General features: G+C 43.2%; 1 protein-coding gene across 1 annotated transcript in view; it reads right to left on the minus strand.

Moving 5' to 3' along the window:
• The window catches only part of LOC121599521 (protein N-terminal asparagine amidohydrolase), a 36,279-nt gene that overhangs the window by 16,340 nt on the left and 972 nt on the right, over positions 1 to 18,967 (minus strand). Inside the window, exon 2 of the mRNA XM_041927392.1 lies at positions 1,542 to 2,412. The gene's annotated coding sequence lies outside the window, so the exon portion shown is untranslated. The remainder of the gene's footprint in view (positions 1 to 1,541; positions 2,413 to 18,967) is intronic.

Below are 18,967 nucleotides of genomic sequence, written 5' to 3' on the forward strand. Positions count from 1 at the left end.
TTTGGTTAGTTTGTGTGAGCTTAGACATTTGTTGCATGGCAACCCATGAGCTGCAGTTGCAGAAAATGTTTGTGGGATTGTTTTATGCATTTTAAAGCAATCTCGTTCGCTCAAGGTGTTAGAAATGATTTCATTTTCATCTACAACAAATAGTTCTAGTTCTCCACTACTACTCCCTATTTCCGAAGATTTATTGCCCTCAAGTCCGTGCCAAACCCGTCGCTCAAACTCATTATTTAAATTGATGGAATCGAACTGACCAAAGGGCTGCTCGGAAAGGTTTCTTCAGCAGGCTCGGGAAACGAACAAATCTTTCACCAGACAAACATTTCGCACCCCGTTGTGCACCACATACGGACACCAAACCACACCCGTGTACACAACAACACACACCTTCTACAAAATCAACATCCCGACATGGCACACGATCACGTTATGTTGTTCTGTTCGGTGAGATCTTCCCCAAAGCTTCCATCTGCGATGGATAGAAGATTGTGTTCGTTAGATCACCCGTTTGTTGTTGGTGGTTTGTTGGCGCTTTTTTTTTTCGCACACCAAAGTCCCCCAGGTAATTATTCATTTCCTGCATAGCAGCCAACTCGCCAACTCTTTGCACCACGCGTCGCTTCGTCAATCTCCCGCGCGACCGTAAATCCCGACGCGCCTCGGATAAACGGTTCGACCTAGATTTTGCGCTAGCGCAGGCGAAACTAATTAAACGGTTCAGGAATTGAACCGCTTCAATCTATTTCATTAATCAGATCCGCCCGTGTGCACTGCACTTTCGTGCGCGTTGCTGTTTGCCCGTTTGTGGCTGAAGCTCGCGGAACGGGTCAGCAATTGAACGCTCCTTGTGGCTTGTGGGTGCTCCTCTGGAGCGATACTTGGTGGTTGGAGGGCTTTTTTGGACACGACAACTAATCGCACACGAAGCCCGGCTGAGGATTGTTGTATGGTAAGTAGGGTGGAGAGTGGAGAGGAAATTTCGCTACACGGTGATATATCGGTACCAGAGGGCTCTCCAGAAATCCTCCCGATCACGATCCCGGAAGAGAGATGGGCAGCAACAGCCAAGAAAAGGCAGAAAGTAGTGCGGATGTGAGATAAAAGCGCTTCTCTGATCCAGACGTTGCCTGTGGTCTTGTTGCTAGCTGCGCTGGCTTGTCTAGCACTGAGGCTAGCAGCTATCTACGATCATGCCGTGGTCGATATATCCGATTAGATCAGCAACTCAAGCTCATGCCAACGATTAATCGGTATACGATGGGTAACGCCACACAGTGACCGTGCATGGTTACTCGTCTAATGGGGGGAAGAAATTAAATTTAATTTGAATACGGTTTAAAATCATGTTCAATTAAGTTTTTTGCCACATTGTTCATCACCTCAATTAAAACTGCAATGTGATCAACGATCACATAGACACCTATCTTAGTACATCTTTAAGCTATTTTTAGCAGCTAAAAGAGTCTAAATACATGTCTCATACACACCACAAATGCGTCAGAAGAGGGAAGAAAACAGGAAAACAAAATGCTTACATATGGTCAATTAATCAGCGCGTTCACGTGTCAAATGAAGCTGCAGCACACCCACTAGACACACTCTTTCGCCTGACCCGTTTGCCGGCAGAAAAAAACGGACGTACGGCGTAAACCGTAATCGCTACCAGGAAACAAATCAGCTTCCACTAAATATTTTCCACAAACACACACAGCCACACAAACACTCACTATAATCTTTCCTTCTTTCTATGTTTTCCTGCTCCACACAAGATGGAAGCACATCTAATCAGTTCACTATCAAGCCGGAACGTAAGCACACCGGGACGATATAATAAACAGCCGCGTCGGAAGGATGCATTAGTTGATACACTTTCAGTAGCCACTATCAGCAGTGTTTGTTTTGCTGCCCATAAAATGTACAACAGATGAGCAACACAGATCGGGATGTCTGCTGGATGAGTGTAAGATCATCACTTTCCTCGCTACATCGGGATTTGTGGCACTTTCGCTGAATGTTGTATATCTTTTTTAAAACATCGTCATATTCGTTTTTCACTACACTTGTCCACTCGCGATCACTTTATGGTTCATTGTACAGTGCCTGTGCGCACGAATGTTGCTGAACGATGTTCACCCGGTCGGTGTTGTGGGCAGACTGAGCGTGCGGTTGAGACGTCGATTCGCTTGACGTGGGGCCACAGATCCGCTGTGATGCTGCCGGGAGAGCGTGGACAACTGTTGAGGAGGATAGTGCTTCTCTCTCTCTGTCTTGCTTCAGCGTTATTCGTTTTCAGGCGTTATTAAGCTCAGCTGATTGTTGAACCGCTCACACTGGAGGGATGATCAGCATTTTAACGCACGACGGAACGCTCGTTACATGGAGGATTTTTGTCGCAGGAGAGTAAGTCTGTAAGTATATGAAGAGACGATGTTTTGTTTTTAGTGGATATATAATGAACAATTGCTACATTATTGTCAGAAGATATGTTTTGAATTTGATTAAAGAATGCAATATCAATTCAAATTTCACTTCATACGTTCAACGCCTGAAGTGGGTTCCTAGGGGCCGTTATTTCAATGAAATCTCTGATTATATATTTATATAGTATATTTTAACTTGCTATATCTTAATTATTTTTAAATGAATATATAACAATGAGTTCGATATAGTTTTATTGTATGATTGCCATACAAACCTGTCATTAACATTCTCACTGAACAGAATATCCTTTTTCATTCTTGGGTAAAATTCACAATAAATTCTTGATCATCTTTTGGTTTTCCTGGACAACAATATCACGTCTATTTTTAATGACGTATACAATAGCAAGTCATAATTACTCAGGGATTTAGAAGTAAACTATTTGTCCTCCATTTCAGAGTTGCTTATCAAATAGGTAAAGGAAATATCTCAACTTCAATATATAACCGTGTAAGTCGTTCTTTTGAGAGCAAACGGAGGTGTAACGATATGAACTTAGGTTCAAGAATATGTGTAACAAACCTAACCTTATCTCTGTATTTCTCATAACACTAAATTGATGCTCCATTTATTCATTGGATTGGGTAAAACTGAACACTCCCCTCGAAGATAGCAAATCGTTGGCATTCCATACTGCTTGCTATAATCAACAAAAAAAAAACAAAGCAATATCTTCAAATTTCCCTCCTCATTATTCTACTGATTGGATCATCACTTTTTGCTTGCTGGCCGTCAAATGGGCCAGCACCGAAAAATAATGTTGTACATATTTTTATTGCACCTATCCACCGCGTGTTTGTGTTTTGTGTGCCTTCCTTCGCGACACAACCTCCCCCCGTCCCCCCTGCAACGATTACGAATTCATTTGCCTCTCACTGTCCCTCATCTTCGCATTATTTTTGAAACCTTTTCCAAGAATTGCTTGATAAGCCGGGCTTGGGTTGATAGGGTACAGCACACGCTGCGCACGTTATCAAAGACGCAAGCGCGTACCTAATGAAGGAGGACGCGATCGCGTCTCGGTTCCCTTTTCACACACAACTGTCATATCGCGGGCGGGCGCGCGTGTTTTGAGTGAATCGAATGAAGCTGTCAAACTTTCCCGGTGCGACTAATCTTTTTTCCTCCTCCCTTTGTCGGACCTCTACCGTGCCGCCGCCCGTAAACACCGAACTGAATGTGTGTGTACGTGACGTGCGGACACATGTGCGCGCGAGCTCCCGATCGCTCTTTCTCTGTGTTATCTTATCAGTACTCCATGCTCCTGCGGGGGGAGCTTGTGATTGGACCGAATGGGTTGGCCAATCGTGTTAGGTGTGTAATGAAAAACTTGGAGCCGCGGACCGAAAAAAAAAACAAAATACTGGCGCCACCATTCGATCAACTCAGGAAGCGCAGACGATTCTTGGGGCATTGGAGGAGTGAAGTGATAAGTTGAACAGAGCATCTCGTACGGCGATAACTGCCGCATGAGATGAGCGAAAGTTGTTTTCAGTGATAATATTAATACGTTATTTTGTCTAATCCGCAAACGCTTTATCAACCTTCGAATTTGAATGTTCGAGCAGCAGCGTGGTGATGGAGATGGACGACATTAAGCGAACGACCACATCTGAAGGGACCAACCCAACCGGACATGTCTGGTCCATTGACAGGAACAGATGTTTTCTGATCCTCCCGGGCAATACACTTCACTTGTTCGAATCAATTTACCAATGTGTTAAATGTGTGTTCTGTACCATTGAGCCATGTTCTGTGCCGGCGGAATGTCCAGTGAAGTCCAGTCCGCACCATAATCGTCTCACAACTCGCTCGACCGGCGCACCGTGCACCGAAGGAGTTACCGACCCTGTGGGTGCAGACGAGCGACGTTGCTACATATTTGATTAATATATTCCTACCCGCATTGGTGAAGGGCGATGAGTGGAGTAAAGCGTCTTAAGTTACATACACACACACACGCGTTTGAAATGGAGTTAATTAAACATTACCGGCGGTGAAATTGAAAATGGAATTCATTAGAATACATTATCGGGTTACGCTACGGATGTTGATGGCGATTTTCGATTTTGGACAGGCAGTCGACCAACGACAGGCGCTTCTCATGTCTTCTTCTCATCGCCTCCCCCTCCACTCCGGTGGGTTTGTTGGTGGCTTGAGAAAAAAAGTCAAAAGCACGGTGAAGTGCGACAAGAAGAGTGTCCGGTTTGCATTTCATTTGCAAAATCATGTGTGTTTGTTATAGCTGGTGTGGATTTCGTGATTGTTCTATGTTCCGACCGCTCTTGTTGTCAATTGACGCTCGAGACAGCACGGTTTGGAGGGATGGAGGAGCTCGAAATCAATGACTCCTAGAGGCCGTACACTGCTTGGGGAGAACTGAAGAATTGAGCGCTTGAGAATTTGCGACGATTAGAGCAAACAGTAGCAGCTTATCGCTTTGTTTTGCACGGCAAAAGATGACTTGTACTTGCTTTTCGTTGTCAAAGTACGAAATTAAAAGAAATTGTTTACATCGGCAACAGCAGCAAGATAACATTAAAGTGTAAGTTGTTTCTGAACTTTCGAGAGAGTAGCGATAGGAATAAATGAATAAATGAATTAATCCACTGCAAGACGTATTGATACCGCGAAAGCATTGGACAGATGTCTAGTGGGTAGATGTAGATGCAATTTGAAGATGTTCTGAAGATCTTGAAAATCCTAATATCTTAGCCATCTTAGGACATCATACATTATACATCATGCATACATTCTTCTATTTTGTGTAGCGCTCTACGCGGACATGCCGGCCATTTAGGCCATTTGGGTTCAAGCCTATTTAAGGCTTTCGAGATTTAATTCATTATCGGATAGTCACAGTCCTTGCTACGGGGGACGGTCTATTGCAGACTTGAACCCATGACGGGCTTGTTATTGAGTAGTTCGAGTTGACGACTGTACTACGGGGCCGCCCCAAGACATCATATATAAAAGTGTCCTTACAAGACGGATAGTTTGGTGCACGATTTCACAACACTTAATCACATTTAAGCTATTTAAGCTTGCAATGTTCACGATTAAGTACTTTGACATAATATAGTAACTACCGGAATTTGTTTGGAGGTTTTCACAATATTCTACTGCCCCTACTGCTACTGCTACTCCATATTTCAATACTCCGGCACAAACGCCTACAAGGATTTTTGAACAATATGATACGTCTCTAGAGCACCCGAATTAGTCTTGGACGGAGAACTTCAGATACGACTGGCATCTGACGTTCGTAGAATCATAGTTGAAATAAATGACTCATTTACCATGCTAAAACCAACTTATTCGTAGCAATGAGTCCAAAAGCCTTTTCAAAACTACTATATTAAACTATTTTACAGTCGTATTTAATTACTTCAAAATCATCTTATCATATTATTATAGCTTTGAACTACTATTACACAAGTGAAACCATCCTTTCTAACTGTATATTGGCTGATGTGTTACATCGAACTATGTTATTTGTTCCTGCTTTTTGGTGCATGCTCCAATCTCCACAAACAACACTCAGTGCGAATGATTCACCCAACACGTCCGAAAGATATCTTCAACACAAAATGCGACACACACTCGGTGTTCCCTGTTGCACGTCAGTATGTGGTTTATTTTTTTCTTCTTCTGTGCCTTCACCCAATTACGGCAGTGTGACGAGGGATGGCCTCAGATCCACCACGTATACCTGTGCGCACGTTGGCCTGTTTGCTTCTCAGGTTTATAATTTTATGATTTCGCGTAATAATAGTAATGATTATAAAAAAGTGATTCCAGTCCTGCGGTGAGACTGGCAAGCGCAAGATGGGGAAAACCCATACCCTGTCTACTCCGGCACAGCACACAGCATCTTCGATGCACTGTGGGTTTGAGAATGGTCGATTGTGAAAAAAAACAAGAACACACCACCGCAATCGGATGAACGAGCGCATCACTTCTTGTGCTCCTAGTGGCATGCCATTTTTTTCTTCTGTTCACAGCACAAGAAAATGCCCTTTATTGTAGAAGTTGCCCTACCATTCGCTCCCGGCGAAGTAGGCAACAAGTATGACAGCATGTTTTATGACCATGCGAAATGTGAGCTGCAGCCCATAGTTAGACGGGGCCGCGAATGAAATATCATTTACTTTGCGCGCGCATTATTATCGTCTGCCGCGAGTGCCTTTTTTTTGTTGCCCTCCCCATCATTTTCCTCCGGGGCATCCCTTTCCGTGCCGAGTTTTCCCTGCCTCCCAGAGCTAAATGAGTTCCTGCCGTGGTGTGAAGTGCATCGAATGCACTCGGCCACAAGCTGAAGGAGAAGGCACACGTTGCTGGGGTCGTATGGTTTTAATGCGCGCCATGCCGGCCGTTTCTCAAGGGGCCAAACCAAAGGCAACCCATTTTTCCGTGAGATAGGAACAGTTTGTGGCGGGAGGGCTTTTTTGTTGTTGTGTCGGTTGGAACCACGTGCGCACGCGGGATGGCAGTTATATCTTGGGATCTCTCTCTCTCGTTTTCTGCCTGTGTGTGTATGTCTGTGATCGTAGCGTTGTTGTAAAAATAACCGTCAAAAACACAAAGCTTCAAATAGATACAGCTCCATACACTGAGTCGCCGGAACACAACGCTCGAGCGGACGTAAAAGATCCGCTGCGATGCAAGCGGGTAACGCAAAACACGTAGCCGGACGACCAACATTAGCCATGCGTCATCGTCCAAACGTCGCCGCGTGTTCGACGTTGCGGAATGGAGTCTGATGGTTGTTACGGTTTTCCGCGATGAACTGCATCAGTAGGCACATCAGGGGTGAAATTACAGTGAGTGTAAAGTTTTGGCAACGTTTTGTTGGTTTTAATTTCTAGTCTTTCCTTTTCGATAATTACAATTGCAATAAAAACCATTTAACTTTTTAGCTTGAAATTAATAGTGAAGAACTCACCTAGAAAAGACGAAATTGTACAAAATGTTTGAAAATACGGTTCTTTTCAACATTAAAAATCTTGATATAAATTAAAAAAAGTCATTTAAACCTTTTTAAAATCCTCATTAAATAATTTAAAAAATTACAACAACGTAATTTGATTTTTGAAAGGAACGCAATTGAAAGGAATCTAGAAAAGATTACATTAAAAACAGAAAAATAAACCGATAAAATCGACCAGCAACACCATAAAAGTATAAACAGCTGAATGAATGAATGAATGCAGCATAAGCCTGAATAATACAATACTGAATATCTCAGAATGTCATCAATTACATCATCACAAACATACATAGTTTAGACAAGATAACCGAAACAGTCATAAGTCATTACTGTCATTATCTGTAGAAATTTTCGAGGCGTAAATGATTTCCAGAAAGTTTGCTATACAAACAAAAATGGCTCAATTAATCTTTTGGCTTAGCAGTGTTGCATAATAAAACGAGGCCAAATGAACTAAAAAAAAAATCAACAACCAAAACATGCACTAACAAATTCACAGCTCGTTGATGACTTTTTCAAGGGCAAACGCATCGGTTGGCAGGACCTGTATATGCATGGGGGGGATGATATGGTACAGATTTTGCTTCCACTGACCAAGGGAGAATGCAATGATGCTCGAAAATCAAAACAAACCCGTCGGCGATAACCGGGCGCGCGGCGCGAATTGCTGTGGCCGAACGTTTCATTTTGCAAAATAAAAGCGAAACACAAAACAAAAACTCACCCAAAACCGTTGCAAATACTGCCGGTCGATGCGAGAGGGAAGCACAGAGGAGTAAGGAAAGCTAATTATATGATACTGTATAGCACGGCACAGCAAGCGGCCGTAACCGTAAAGAATGAAAATGAAACAATTTCCTATCGCATTGCACCAGGTCAGCAAACGGTGCGAGCTTTATGGGCGGCTTGCGCATCACATTTCGCATCACACGCCCCCGGGAGACACTTGCGGATGGAAAAGAGTTCAAACCATTTCCCAGTGCCCATTACACTGTTTCGAAGGGTTAAGGAAAGTATACGGTTATGGTGCTAGGGAGCAACACTTATTCACATCGCTGTGATAGCCATCTTAAGGATTTTTTTTCGTTGTCAAACGTGTTCTTCCCCTATCCATGGACACTTGCAAAAAGATCCTCTTTCTTACGAGCTAGAAAGAAAGACATTATGTGCTAGTGTGTATTCCTGCAACTAGACGATAGCAAAGCAAGATAAATTTTTCCGACACAAACATACCGCCCCTAGCACAATTTGTCGGGATGAAACGCGCTCACCGGCGCTCAAGTGTCGTGAGAAATGTCGCATATTTTAATCAACCGTAACATCACGTTCGTACGTAGACGTTCTAGCAGCAGCAAACTCACTTCCGATCCATACATTTATACGCTTTGCATCGTTGCCCCCGAGGGGTTTTGCTCGGGTCAGTAGCGTCGGACAGTGTGTGCTGAAGATGCCGCCATCATAATGACGGTCGATGCGGTCATTGGACGGATTCAATTTAAATAATCTTCCGGATGGGTTCTGCAACATCTAGCAGTTTGTAATGGTTCACTTGTGACAAATGTGCTGACAAAGTGGGTTGGAAGTAGGTTTTTTGAAGACGTATGGTCGAATACATGCTGGTTGGTATGGAAATACCGGAATAGAGTGATGATATTGATGGCTGACATTACAACCCACAAACAGGAATCGTTTTTGGTACATTTGTGATGTATTTTGGATGCACGAATCAGTATCAGCAACGAACATCTTGAAGCTACATAAATGAGGTAGTATCAAATTAAGAGTATTTTTCTTGTTATTTGACGCCACAACCCTAATTGGATGGTCTTGATTTACCTCAGACACTTAAATAATTCACTACGGATGACAATGATTGGTTTGCTCATAGCAGAATGGTCAAATCCTACGTAAGGTAGAAATATTCAAACGTTCAAACGGCGTGGTTATAAATATTAGTAGTTAATAATTTACTGTTGGGACAGTTTACTATGTTGTCCACATACACCCGGTTATTGACCTAAGCCTTATAAAGGTTCATAATCGACAAGAGCAAGAAAGTGCTCTATAAACATTGATGGAGATATCATAAAATTGGACATCATCCTGTCTATAGTGGAGTCAGAGAGGATATGCAAAATGTTTATTGAAATCGTGTTTTTTGGAAACTCTTCTCCAGGAAAAAGGCGCCTATGTTCTTAACGTTGGCATTGAAAAAAAAAGTCGATTTTTCATGGGTTTATTTTCACCTGCATTAACAAAGTGTTAATTGCACTTTCAATATGCATATACTATCTCTAGCCATGATGACAAAAAAGTGAAGAAACTTCGTTCAGGACCGTGTGTGATCAAAGAACGGCACCCCGTAGCGTCTAAAACGGAATCCGCGCGCCAGTTCATGGACGTCGTATAAACCTGTTCCGGCATCTAAAACATTTTGGCATTATTAGACAATAATCAGAGATGGCCCTGAGCGACTTGAAGATCCATAGGAAGGTGAAAATGAAAATCGTTGGACATGTGGCTACATTGCTGCGTTCGATTGGCCGGGAGGTACTAGCTGGGGAGTACCTACCCAATGAAATAGTACATTAACAAATATATCAGTAGAAGTAGAAATCGCGTACACTGGTTTCGCAGCGGCAAGCAATGATGCCAAAACTCAAAGCGATCATTTTAGGTGAATATCATCGGAATTGCTATATGACACGTAAGTCCGCAACCCGGTCCAACATCTGTGCCTCATTGTCTGGACTAACATGATGCAAGAGCTCCATTCCAACAAATAACCGGGTGTATGTGGACAACATAGTAAACTGTTGAAAAATTGTGTGGAGTTGACAGTTTGATGAGTTTGATCAGTTTTTCTTTAGCGCGGGCATGGAGTACCTCAGATAAGATAGAAGCAATCGAACTAACGTAGACATAAGATTATAGGCGCAAAACGTCAAGCTCTATGAACAAACTAGTTGGCGTCGTTGAAACTCCCAATATCTGAAGTCAACAACATGGCTGTAATAAAAGGTAAACATCTCTGACAGACTTATAAGAGTCTACGATTCTCCGACAACTTCAAGATATTTGTTCCAATAACATCTTGAGTCTTTCCACTAGACTTACTGTAATAAAAAATCGCACATCAGGTGGTTCTATGACACAGTACCTCCCTTCTCCAATAAAACGACATAAAGTTGGCCGAATTCCATGCCAATCCCGCACACAGAAACACACACAGGATGTCACAGATTCCATATCAAATGTATGCTACCGGATCAGCTCATCACAACTCCCGCTAGATCCAGCAGGACTGAAGAAGCACAAACACACACATCGAAGCCCATATAATAAATATTTCCATTCCACGATGGAATGTGCCGTAAAGACGATTTCAGCCGCGATCGGATGGATGGGTCGACCGTGGAAAAACGTGCACCACACTCCACGCCAACAATGCACAAAACAGCACCGCGCCGGATCATTCTCTACGTGGGCCAAAAGGGGTAACTGGCAACAGCAACAGGAACGGTACAACAACAACAAAAAAAAGGTCAGTTCGGTTCGATTTTCTTCGCTTTTCCGCTCTCCGCACCCACACGATTCGGGCGGGCATAAAACTAAATGGAACGGAACAGATCGACGACCGAACGCGAACGCCAAAAAGCGGCAAGGTTTGCGAACGGTTGAGGTTGAACATCCTCTGCCGCTGCTGCTGCCGCTGCTGCTGGTGGGAAGCGACCAGGAGATCCACAGTCCGTTATGCGGCGCTTGCGGATAAGTTGCAACTCTAGGGGGAGTTAAAAATTAAATCCGTACCATTAAAATCCAAGTCAACCTCGGCGGCCACGATATCGAGACCACGGCGGGCGGAACTGGGCGATCGAGCTGCGATAGTACTGCGACCCGGAGGTTGCGGGAAAGGGACCCACCAACAAGGAAGCATCTCCAAGGGTTCCTTCCTCACGGTCTTCTGCAACACAATAAGAAGCACGTAGCACCGTTTCGGGGCCAACGCCGCCGCGATAAAGTATCGCACTCTGGGGAAGGGTTGCTGCTGCTACTTCTGCTTCAACACAGCCCGGTGTCTAGGCTAGGAATTAGGTTCTTCTTGGATCTTCTAGCGCAAGATTGGCGCTGGAAGTTTGGGCGCGTTCGCGTTGCGCGCGCACACGGTCATTCTCGTTCCGGGTTTTGTGGCCAAGGCAAGCGCGGCAGTAGCAGCAGCAGCAGCAGCAGCAGCAGCACCAGAGCATGTACTTCTTACTTTGCACACATTTTTCTCCGCGTTTTTGTCTTATCGCGCACGGCGCGGACGCAAAAGAGAGATGAGGCATCGTTGCAACAACCTGGAACCGTGGATGGCGGTATGGATGCAGAAACATACAGAAAACAGCCCTTCCTACCCGGTGGTGATGGTGGTGGTTTTGTTGTGGCTGCAAGAGTACAAGCGATTGCCAGCGGAAGATTAATTGCGAATATATATTTCATTGCACCGGGGCCCGAGAGCCGGGCCCGGCGCGTTTATTGCACCCAAAGGGGGTGCACGCGGGTGGGTCGTAAAACTCGGTGCGACGAGAAAAGCCTGCTGGAGAGGTGAGCTTGACTAATTTTTATAATACTATTAGTTATTTCCATTATTTCTCATTGCCCGCGCCTTCCGTGCGCCTTCCTTTTACGTCACACCCTGTCGTCGTGCTTTGTCGTCTCGTAGGCCATCAAACGGTTTCTTTTTGTTTTGCTATTATAAATTATCAAATTAACTAAACGAAAGAAGTTTTCTCTTGAATTATTAAATCTTCCGCAAGTCTGTGCTGCACCCACCCAATGATCAGTAGTTTGGGGGACCCGGTTTAGCGGTTACAGTAAATCCGCTAACTAATGTGAGTCGCGGCCACCGCATCTAACCTCACATAAATCTTTCCACGGCACAGCAAAAATAATAACAAAACCATGACAAAGAAGAATTGTGTCGCACGGACACACAAATCGAGATTAGACGCTGCACCAGCAACGAATTCCGACACAGCACGCATCTGCCGTTCATCTGGTTGTGTATGAGTTTATGTTGCTCTTCACCGTCGCCAGCGTTATTGTGCATAAATTCGGTGCAACAAGAGACAGGTAGGCGTAGCGTACGGGCGCAGCAACGCAAGGTGTGTGGTGCATCCATTACATATGCATCGCTGTATACCACCACTACTACTACTACTACTACTACTACCACTACTGCTTGCCATTGCCAGAGTGATGCAGTGTTTTATTTTATGATGCCGTAGCTCGGGGACCCAATCCCATCTCTCGCTCAAGTGTCTTCGTGGGATAATGGTACAGCCACGTTAAAGCAAGGGAAGAATGGTAGAAAAAAGATGCAGCAAAGATGAATACACTCCTTCCGTTGCAAGTGTCGCGAGTGGAACCACACAAACAAACACAACCTGAAGAGTGAAGAATGGAACGATCGAATAAATGGGCAAGTGGGAAAGAGTGACCAATTTGAAGGTTTTCTCGCTTGGCGCCGCATTGAAATTTCTCGCGGTTGCACAGTGAAGAATGTACCAACGATATCGTAACGCAGCTGGAGTTGTGTGGTGTATATTTTTCTAGTTTGAAGCTATTCTATCATGTGGAAGTAATGGGTGTAAAAATGGAGAAAGAATAAAATAAGGTTTTAAGTAATGTTTATTATTTGAAAATGAATAAATCATTGAAGGTTAAAAGGTAAAAGCGCGTATTTCGAAAAACAAAACACAATCACAAGAATTTCAAATATTAATGTTTTGAGATAAAAGATAAAAGGAGTAATACAATGGAAAAAAAGATACAAATAATCAACCCATCGCCTATGAAGCATTTGAACAATATAAAAAAAAATAAAAAAAATACATAAAATACATAAAATCGAATTAGACGCATGAAATAAATAGATTACTAAAAAACAGATTACAAAATATTAATAAACAAAATGAATAAACAAGAAGCAATAAACGAAAATAAATAAGTATACCAAAATAACTGAAATAAATTTTTCAGATACATCGCGTTTAATAAACACCATCAAATCGGCATAAAATAAAGAAAAACGTTTAAAAGAACAAATATATCAACAAAAGACTATGAAATGTAAAATTTTAAGATTATATGCTTTGAAAACTGAATTTAATGCACAAATGTTCCGTTAAAAAGTCTTCCTCTTCCATGAACTACTCCCACGACCTGTTCCCATGGGAACATCCTCTTGAATGCACTTTACACGCTCAATCAATCCATTTTTCTAGTGCACCAGGCAATCCGACTAGCCCCAAAATGCACCTCGCTCTGCACCGGACGACGCGAGAGAGCAAGCGAATCGTACGCCGCCCCGTAATGCAATTAGCTCAAAAGAATTTTGTGCCGAAGTGCTGTCAAAAGTGATCGCTATTAACATCGGACACAAATCATGGCGCAGGACTGTGCTCATCAAAGCCAGCCAAACTCCCACGGGACGACAGCGGTTTCGACATCCGAGCGATCCGCTCTGGCAGTATCGCCTCCAGGGTGATACGGTCCAACGCCATCGTACCCAACACATTGCTCCTCTCCAGCCAAGTTAATGCTTCTGCACCGGCAATCCGTGCGGAGTTTACGTTTCGTTTCATTTTACGTTTCAGAAGCACACAACTCACATGTGTGTGTGTCTGTAAACGTGTGCTGTTTTACGTTCTTTTCTTTTCTGTAAAACTCTTCTCTAACCCGGTTGGAGCAGCAGCGCCAGCAAAGAACTGTAACGTACGACGGCATACTTGTTACCTCTTCAGCTGTTCTACTGTATCTCAGCTTCTTCTTTTTGCCTTAGCCATTTTTTGAGGGGGGAGTCTCTAAACGGCATAAGCGTTACCTTCGGCTCCACGAACAAGGTACGGAAGGCCGGCGCTGTCGAATAGCCCGAGCACCAGCGCGACCGGTGCAGCTTCCTAGAGACCGGGGCTACAAAGACGACAAATAGCAATTGTGAGCGCAGCGGCGCAAGATCGTCCCAGCAGCGGACAGCGATCAGCGTAAGCCACCCCGATATAAGACACCATCACCACCTGGAGACGAACCGACCGGCAGCGGCTTGGAATATGTTAAATATTATTTACTCTTGCCATCCGTCCTCCCCGTTTTTTTTTGCTGCTTTTGCTCGGTATGATGGTGCCTTGGTAATATGCCGCGGCCACAACGCAAGTAAGCGCAGGGAAAGATTATTATCGTTCAGCCGGCGTGGAGCGAGTGGTTTGTTGTTTTTTTTGTTGCTTTCGTTGCTTCGTTGTTGTGGTCATATCGTTTTTGTTACCTTGCTTCATGTCGGTTTGCTTCCTTCATTGTGGAGAACCCCCCCGCTCCTTGTTTCGATGGTTGCGGGGTTTATTTTTCATCTCATCTTGGCTCGCCCTTGTTTAGTGAGTGCGCGCGCGCGCCAGAGTAAGCGTTTATTTCCAGCAAGGCCTGGCGCAAAACATAGTAGAAAACCATGCACAGATCCAGTACGGTTTTAGCAAGAAGTTCCCGATTGCTAGGTAAATGCAACCTTTCGCTATGGTGTTGCATTGGAACGGGAAAGAGTGGCTAAACAACAGACCCTGACCAAGAACAAATCTGAACAAATAGATTCTGAACATATTAAGATATAAAAAAATCTAAAAAAGTTCAATAAGCCATTGATAACTAATTACAAACCTTGAAGTCAATTCAAGTTGTGTTATGCAAAACAAATGAAGAAATAAATAATTTCATCTAAAACTAAATAACATCTCATTGCTGAATTAATACTATGCCATTAACATGTGAATTTATCAGACAAATAAAACAAGAAATAAACATCTTCACATCAAATATAAAAAAACGAAAAGTGTGCAATTTAGGCATCTTCGATGTGTGTAATAATGAGATAAACAGTAAAGTAATCGACACAATGAAACAAAACTCCTTAAGCAACAGCTATCAATCAAGTACGAAGAGAAGAGAATAAACAGTAATATATCAGAGGAAACAAAACCTGATGATGTTGCCGTAAACGATTCTTCTCTGTAATTAACACAACTCTTTATGCATGCACGTGGCAATATAATGACTAAACAGATCAAATTAATAATGTAGGGTAAAATCATATAAAATAACATTTTACAACTGCATGTCGAACACAATGACAACTTCAAGTAATGTAAGTACCTTTGGATAGTTTCGTTGTTTTATGCACTCACTAAAACGATCTCCAGCTGGTTTGCCTTCCAGGGGTAAAATTGTTTACGAGTCTTAAACCACCGACCGGCACCACTTGGTACCAATTTTTAAAAACACCATCACGTGCACCGCTCCTTCACATCCCACTTCGCGTACGATTTAACACAATTCACGCACAACACAAGGGGTGTGTTTAAGTCTTGTACACAGATTATGTGGATAACGCGAAATCATTCGAGATCGTACTCGAGAGGACTCGCCAATAACCCGACCAACGCACCAGAGCGCAACCCGAAAACATCCGGCACGGAACAATATCGGACGGCGACTGAACGCTCCAGCGAAAGCTTTCCCGACCGCGATGCAAGTAAAAGATGAGGCGCGCGCGCGGTCGCTTTCAAAGCTCGGCACACGCACACACGAGGTGAAACCGCCGAACGAACGCCCTTTTTGTTGTCGGAAGGCACGAATGCACACCAATACACATACGATTGAACCGCAGTTGGCTGGAACTGCAGGACTATCCGCCGGTCGGGGTGTGAGCGGGTTCGTACGCGGCAATGGTGCTCCGGTACGAAGGGACTGCTTTTGGGAGCGATTAAGTTTAAAAATATGTCGCCGCGATAAGGCTGAAAACGCTGAACCGCATGATTTCGGGGTTTGAATTGCGCACGGAAGACAGAGCTATTGTATCATCGAAGTGAAATTGTTTAAAATGATTAAAATTTATTTTGGAACATAAAGGTAACTTTGAAATTATGAAGAAACATACGAAGTAAAAAAAAGTACAATTTCTGAAATGGAATATAAAAAAATATAACATATTTCATTGAAAATTAAAAAAAACATGTACATATACTAAACAGAAGAACGAAAGAAAATGCAAGGAAATGTACTAAATATAAACAACTTTAAAAAAAGTACAAGAAAAAAAAAGAGAAAAATGAAGCTAAAACGTTAAGAAACACGCAAAATAATGAATAAAATTAGTAAAATATTAAAATTTTCGAGAGTAATTTATTGAATGTCTTAATTTGGCTTTTGTTTTTCTAGTGAGCTCTTTCTTTTACATTGAACATTACCATTGAACAGATATTTCCTATGGTTCATAGAAAATAATATAAAATTAGCTGAAACATATGAAAGTAATACAGGGGTTTCCATGCATTCTGATGGCTGTGGGACACTTCATTGAGCCTTTCTTGTGTGACATGAACTTTATGTAATTTGAATTGGACTCTATAGCACCCTTGTTGGACAAATTGAATAGGAATTTTCATGGCCAATTTCCAGTTTACATCATATGTAGTTCACTTCCAATAGGAAAGAGCCAAGGAACTGTCCCACAACTATACAACCCATGTAAAACAACAAAGCAACAAAGATATTAACATTTTATCTTACTGATTATACTCATTGCGAAGAAACATGCAACAAATCATTCAACATTTGTGAAAGCTCCCTACGAATGATTCACTTTAACAAACAAAAAAGGTTCACAAGCTATTTATTGAACCAAAAAAAAAAGCAAACCAAAAAGGACACATTCCTACTTCCAGCGGATGCTTAATGAGCCACACGAGACACTTGCCACTGTTTTAACGAACGGACGGACGGCGAGAGGACGTACAATTTACACAGCAAATGTTGTCTCTACACTCCAAAAACCAAGATGAACCTCCATCAAGCAAGATCGCAACAAACGGTGGAAATCCCCCCTTGGCTTCAAGTGTGCTACAGTGTGCTAGAGAGAGGCTAGAGAACTACCATCGAAAAATGCCATCGAAAATGATGCTTCAACATCTAAACCGAAACAACCGTACATCCACAAAAAAAAATGAAGAAACCGGTCGTTCTTGACCTTAGCAATAATGAGGAATTGGTTTTGTTTTTTCATAAGAGATGTGGGAGTTCAGTATGCCTTACAAAAAGCTTTCCAAAAGACATTTTAAGCGATAAAAATGAACTCAGACAAAGGCATCAAGCTACGTATCTCCTGCATAAAATATTGAACCAAATCAATCAGATCAGGCAAATGATGCAAAATAAGGCAAATTACACCTTCAATCGTGAATGAGGTGATAATTTTTGCGTTTGCCACCTTTTACATGTATGTGTGTGTATGATCATGATCCAAGTGCCAAACCACAAATGGGGTACATAATTTACCACCCAACAACGGAATGATCCCAACAGAGAGAGAAGGAACACACCACGGTGGCCGAAATGATTTACATTACGATTCACCGTACGGGAAAAAAGGCAGAACGAGAATCGTGCCCGTGATCCGTTTTTTTTTTATTTTGTGCGAAAGTGCAATCATTCCTTACCCTTTCGGTGGCCTTGATTGACCGGGTGATGCAGAAAATGCAGATTGCCGGGCCCAACCGATGGCGACGAGGATGGATTATGAGATCGATGGTAAATGCTTGCATTGGATTCTGATGACGCGACCGTACTTGAAGGAATCTGGTTTCGGTTATCGCGCTGGAACAATCACCAGGAACATTATTTGGAGTAGTTGGCGCTGGTTGGAAGTGGTGCGACCGCTGTGGCCCGGCCAAGAGTGAAGAGTGTCCAGTGGTGACGTTCACCGGTCAGAGATACTGCCATCCGTCCGTCCCTCTCGGGGTCTCAAAGAGAGGGTTCGAGTGATATCTTGAACTCATCGTGAAAGTGGTGGCGGTGGCGATGATGATGATGATGCGCACACCGTCTCCAGATCCATCCATTCAGACAGTACGGCATAAAGCAAGTGCACAAGGTCGCCCGGGGCCATCCTGAAGGCGCTGGATCGATGGAGGGCTCCCAACTCAAATGGTTCGCCACAACAAATTACCCACAATCAACACGAGCCACAGAGCCTTGAATGCTGTGGCTACTATTTGCTTACCGCTCTGGTACACTCAACCAGACCGATCACAAAAAGAGGGAAGGGAATAGGACCGGATCGGTATTGTTTGCGAAATGGAATCGGTGTCAGCCGATGGTGTGTATCGTGACAGTTCAATTGTGGTTTTGCACGGTGTGATAATTTGCCATAATTGAGATTCGGGGTCCGTTATGCTGATTATCTGCGACCGTGAAGGTTGTGCCGATGGATTCTGGATCTTTTAGAGCGCAAAATGACCCAGTGAACTGGAAATACTATTTTTAAATCAAATTTAAATTGGATTCTTTAGAAGTTTGAACCAAAAAAACGGTACTAAAGGTATAGAAATACCTATCACAGATAGCTATTGCGACCACGAGTGACCACCATATTCCAAGTGACCCTCGTAAAGTAGCAGCCGCCAC

The sequence above is a fragment of the Anopheles merus genome, chromosome 3L (assembly GCF_017562075.2).
Source record: "Anopheles merus strain MAF chromosome 3L, AmerM5.1, whole genome shotgun sequence".
In the NCBI taxonomy this organism is placed as follows: domain Eukaryota; kingdom Metazoa; phylum Arthropoda; class Insecta; order Diptera; family Culicidae; genus Anopheles; species Anopheles merus.